Source organism: Micromys minutus (genome assembly GCF_963924665.1).
Source record: "Micromys minutus genome assembly, chromosome: 5".
In the NCBI taxonomy this organism is placed as follows: Eukaryota; Metazoa; Chordata; class Mammalia; order Rodentia; family Muridae; genus Micromys; species Micromys minutus.
This window is the reverse complement of record NC_137974.1, coordinates 45,857,506-45,862,640: the sequence shown is the minus strand read 5'-3', so window position 1 is coordinate 45,862,640 and position 5,135 is coordinate 45,857,506. Positions and strand designations below refer to the sequence as shown.

At 46.4% G+C, this 5,135-nt stretch overlaps 1 pseudogene across 1 annotated transcript; it reads left to right on the top strand.

Moving 5' to 3' along the window:
• Positions 1-4,388: 4,388 nt before the first annotated feature.
• Positions 4,389-4,930, top strand: LOC308420692 (large ribosomal subunit protein uL22-like; annotated as a pseudogene). Its single transcript has one exon. The product of its transcript is annotated as a large ribosomal subunit protein uL22-like (transcript).
• The last annotated feature ends 205 nt before the right edge of the window (positions 4,931-5,135 follow it).

The window sequence follows — 5,135 nt, the reverse complement described above, 5'->3', positions numbered from 1 at the left end:
ACATATACATTTACACACATACCTCAATACATACAGACACATCACACTCATATACACATATACATATCCAAACATAAATACATATATGTACATACACACATAATACACATATACACATATACATACATACACAAACATAAACACACATGTGCGCATACACACACAAACACACAGAGATATACAAACAGACACAGACATACAAACTATTTTTGCAGTTCTGGGAACTGAACTAAGAGAGTGTACGTGCTAGGCAAGGGGTCTTACCTCTGAGCCATATCTCTTGATCTGTCCATGTTTTATTCCAAATTTATTGAGAGTGACTACAGAGAGGGCTCTCATGGAGACAATACACAATGTAACCCTGCCAACAATGTAACCCTGCGCTGCTGAAGGCCCAGAAATGCAGACAGCCTGCATCTGAGTGTGTTCCGAGGAGGCCAAACAGTCCTCCCCCTGGTGGTCAATCACATCAATACACAACCATCCACTATCCAACCATGGGAGCCGTGGAGGCCAGAGAACCAGCGTTGTGAGGATGCAAGGTCAAAGACAAGTCTCAGGAGTGGCCGTGTAGCTCAGCTAGAAGAATACTTGCCTCGTATGCAAGATGCCCTCGGTCCATCTCCAGCCATGGTACATGCTAATAATCTCAGAAGCAGGACGAGTAGCTGTTCAATCTGAAATATATGAGACCCCGACTCAGGAGAAGTTGGGAAGGGCTGATAGATGGCTCAGTGACAAAATGCTTGCTGCATAGACCAGAGGGCCTAAGTTCAGTGTCCACATAAAAATGCCCATGCCTTAAAACCTCAGTCTGCAAGCACGACCACAATAGAAGTCTTGAGGCTGGGTGGGAAGTCCAAGGATCTAGTAGTTGGTCAGTCCCACGAGCCTAGATGTTTCAGCTGGTCTTCTGTAGAAGTGGGTTCCAACAGATGTGCTGGCAAGTAAGTGCAAGCAGGTGAAGAAGAGTGAATCTTCTGGGGCTGGAGAGATGGCTCAGTGGTTAAGAGCACCGACTGCTCTTCCAGAGGTCCTGAGTTCAAATTTCAGCAACCACATGGTGGCTCACAACCATCTGTAATGTGATCTGATGCCCTCTTCTGGTGTGCCTGGAGACAACTACAGTGTACTTATATATAATAAATAAATCTTTTTAAAAAATGAATCTTTCTTCTCCTAATACCCCTATGTAGGCCTTCAGCAGAAGGTGTGACCCAGATTAAAGGTGTGTACCACCACACCTGGACTTGGAACTTGCTTTGTCCCAGACTGACCTTGAACTCAGAGATCTGCATTCCTCAACCTCCTGGGATTATAGACATACTATCTTGCCTAGCCCTAAGCTTTTCATGGCCGCTATGCCATCTCCCAAACCGACTACTTGTATTTGAATCCTCCTGAAGGATACAACCAGCTCACTCCAGCTCTTGCCACCATGCCCCATGCCCCTATGAAGAACCACATCTTCATAAGTAAATCTTTCCTCACTGAGAAGTGGGTGTGCACAGCCGTGTAGCCATCACACAGGAATTGCTCCTAAGCCTTTGGAGCTTGCCTGTGCTGGTCCCACATGGATTGCCCCCTTTTCCAAAACTCAGGTTATACCAAGGATGAGTAACTTGGGAGAGGCAGGATATGAACACCCTGTATCCTAAGAGCGCCCTGAGCACCCACAGATGTCTTATTTTCACAGGTTCAAGCTGTAGAATTTCTTTTCAATAACCTTCAGGTAAATATTTATTTATTTATTTATTTATTATATATAAGTGCACTGTCGCTGTCTTCAGACACACCAGAAGAGGGCATAGGATCTCATTACTGATGGTTGTGAGCCACCACGTGGTTGCTGGGAATTGAACTCAGGACCTCTGGAAGAGCAGTCGGTGCTCTTAACTGCTGAGCCATCTCTCCAGTCCACCACATGCTTCTTACTCAGCCATAATACTCCCAAGAGCATTGCCTGCCTGTAGTATTAAGGGTTCTGCCTGACGCTTGCACCTACGCACGCCGACCTCCCTCCCCTCCTCCTCTGGCTACACTCATGCATTTTTCTGCTGCTTTTCTGTAAGACACGCAGAACTCAGTAATACATAAAGACAAAGTATATAGGGGGACCGAAGTTCAGTTCCGCAGCATCTGTGAAAAAGACAAGGATCGCAGCCAGAAGTCTATAACATCAGCAAAGGAAGTGGGGAAGGCTGGTGGGTCCCGGGACCTTGCTGGCCAGTCAGCCTAACTCATGGTTAGCTCGAGATTCAGTGAGAGAACCTCGCTCAAAAAATAAGATAGAGGAAGAGATGAGATTATGAAGTTGACCTCTACCTACCTACCTCCCAAAAAGAACCTTTCTAAAGATGGTGGCAGGATCCTCAAAGTCCACTAAACAAACAAGTCCATTCAAGCAAGTGACAGTTGGTCTTGAGATTCAGAGACTAAAAACAGATCAGCAAAGGTCCAGCACTGGGCTGGAGAGAGCCCACCACCTGTACCAAGTGTCCTTTGCTTTGCTTTTGTTTCTTTGAGACACGGTCTCACTATATAACCTTGATTGCTCTGACCAGGCTGGCCTTGAACTCATAGAGATTGTCCTGCCTCTGCCTCTTGAATGCTGGGGTTAAAGGCGTGTGCCAGCACATCCAGCACAACTGTTCCTTCAAAAGATCAATATTGGGTATGGAGACACTACAGCAGCTCACTATTATTCATGATAATTCCCCCGGTCCATTCTATTTCCACACCATGGGATGCTTCCATAGGGCCACTGAATATCTCCTCAGGATGAGGCTCAATGAAATTCACTCAGTGCTGCTTTGACCTGGGACCAAAGGGGAGCTGGACCATGCTTTTGCCTCCCTCCTGGCCACCACATGTAGGTACTCAAAGAGCCCAGGCTATGTGAGCAATCTTCACCCCTGGGAGAGAGAAGTATACAGCATGCTCTGGGGAGATAACTGCTTACCCCTAGAGTAAGCTTATTTATTTCCTTCTGTATCAATTCTATATCTACCCAGTGATGTGTACTCTTGATACTCCTGGGAACCACCAGAAACCGAGCCATACCCAGCCCCAGCCTTCAACTATGACCAAATAGTTTGCATATTAGTAGAGGACCAATAAATCCAAAATTCAACATGGGACCTATGATCACTGTGCACTGTCCTCAGCTGCAGACTTTAGCCTCTCCAACAGGAAAACAGCTGCTGTGGTTTCCCCACCATGAGAGATCCTTCCTCCACTGCAGCTGGTGCAATGGCATTTCTACCTATGGTAAACTTGTTCAGGCTTTAGAGCCTTCCAAAGTTCATAAGCATAGCATTACAGAGGTTCCTCCACACCCCCACCCCCACTCCTGCTCCAGGAACCCCAGCTTTATGCAAATCTTGCCACATTTTCTTTGATGTCACCTTTATCGGCTTTGCATGTTTCTCCTCTCTTGAGTGCTTGACCAGTTTACAAACCCAATTTGCACGCTGATCTAAGACACTCCCCTGGAGACACTTGCACAGAGCAAAAAAATATGCCTCATCGTGGCCACCGAAGCCTCGCTGGTCCCAAGGTTCTTGATGGATTAACACCCCTCTTAACCCTTCATTGATCAGAGTCTGTCTGACCCAGGGAGCTGGGTACACACGCTGCCTCTCTTGATCACATCACCATTCAGTTCTTACCCATCACTGTTTGATTCTTTTCATGGACTCAGATCTACAAGGGGGCTGTTTGGCAAAGACCTAAAGTGCTGTACGGAACAGCAGATTGAAGTCTCCTTGATTTTATGTGCTTTACCTCCCTGCCATGGAGCTGCCATCAAGAGTGTAATCTCTCCCTCGAGCAGGCTAGCTCTTCTTTCTTGGCACACAGCTTGTACCCCAGTGTTGGAGCGAGGAAACTTCTATCGAAGGTTGTATAACGGCCGCCTGCGCTCCAGCGCCAAGGGCATCTCCCTGCCCTGAACCTACTGTGAGACTCTTCCACACTTCCTTGTCCTTACATAGTCTCGCTCCCCCTGGACTACTTCTAGAAGTGAAGAGGTTACCTCTTCCCAGTGATTGTTGTTGTTGCTGTTCTTGTGAAGCACGTCCCAAAGTACACAAAGTTTCCTTGTAAAGGAAAAAGCTCATCAGCTACCTCTTCCCATCTGACTCAGTTTGGCCCTTGTCTGTCCGTGTAAAACGTTTGTAGCTGGGTGGAGAGATGGCTCAACAGTTAGAGTACTGGTTGCTCTTTCAGAGGACCTGAGTTCAATTTCCAGCAGCCACATGGTGAGTTACAGCCATCTGTAAGGGATCCAATGCCCTCTTCTGGCATAAAGGTGTTTATGCAGACAGAGCACTCATTTAAAAAAAAAAAAAAAAAATCCTGTAAGTGGCCAGAGGTGACCTGTGAAGATGGTTCGCTACTCTCTTGACCCAGAAAACCCCACAAAATTATGCAAATCCAGAGGTTCAAACCTTTGTGTTCATTTTAAGAACACCGGGAAAACTGCCCAGGCCACTAAAGGTATGTATATTCGTAAAGCCTCCAAGTATCTGAAGGATGTCACTTTAAAGAAGCAATGTGTGCCATTTCGACATTATAATGGTGTACCCAGGCCAAACAGTGGGGCTGGACACAGGGACGGTGGCCAAAAAAGAGTGCTGAGTTTTTGCTGCACATGCTTAAGAATGCAGAGAGTGATGCTGAACTTAAGGGTTTAGATGCAGATTCTCCAGTCATTGAACACATCCAGGTGAACAAGGCACCTAAGATGCGCCGGCGAACCTACAGAGCTCATGGCCGAATTAACCCACACATGAGCTCCCCCTGCCACATTGAGATGATCCTCACTGAGAAGGGACAGATTGCTCCAAAGCCAGGAGAGGAGGTTGCACAGAAGAAAAAGATATCCCAGAAGAAACTGAAGAAGCAAAAGCTCATGGCACGGGAATAAATTCAGCATAAAATAAATGCAGATAAAGTAAAAAAAAAAAAAAAAAAAAAAAAAAACCCTCTTGGAGTTTGTTCAATCTGTGCACTCTTAAGGCATTACCAAGGAGATGCTGCTGCCTGTAGATCAGGGAATCCCCTGTGTTGGGTGCACCTGGTCACAGAATCAGTTTCAGATTCTGGCGCAGCCTATGATGAGCCCTGTTCCA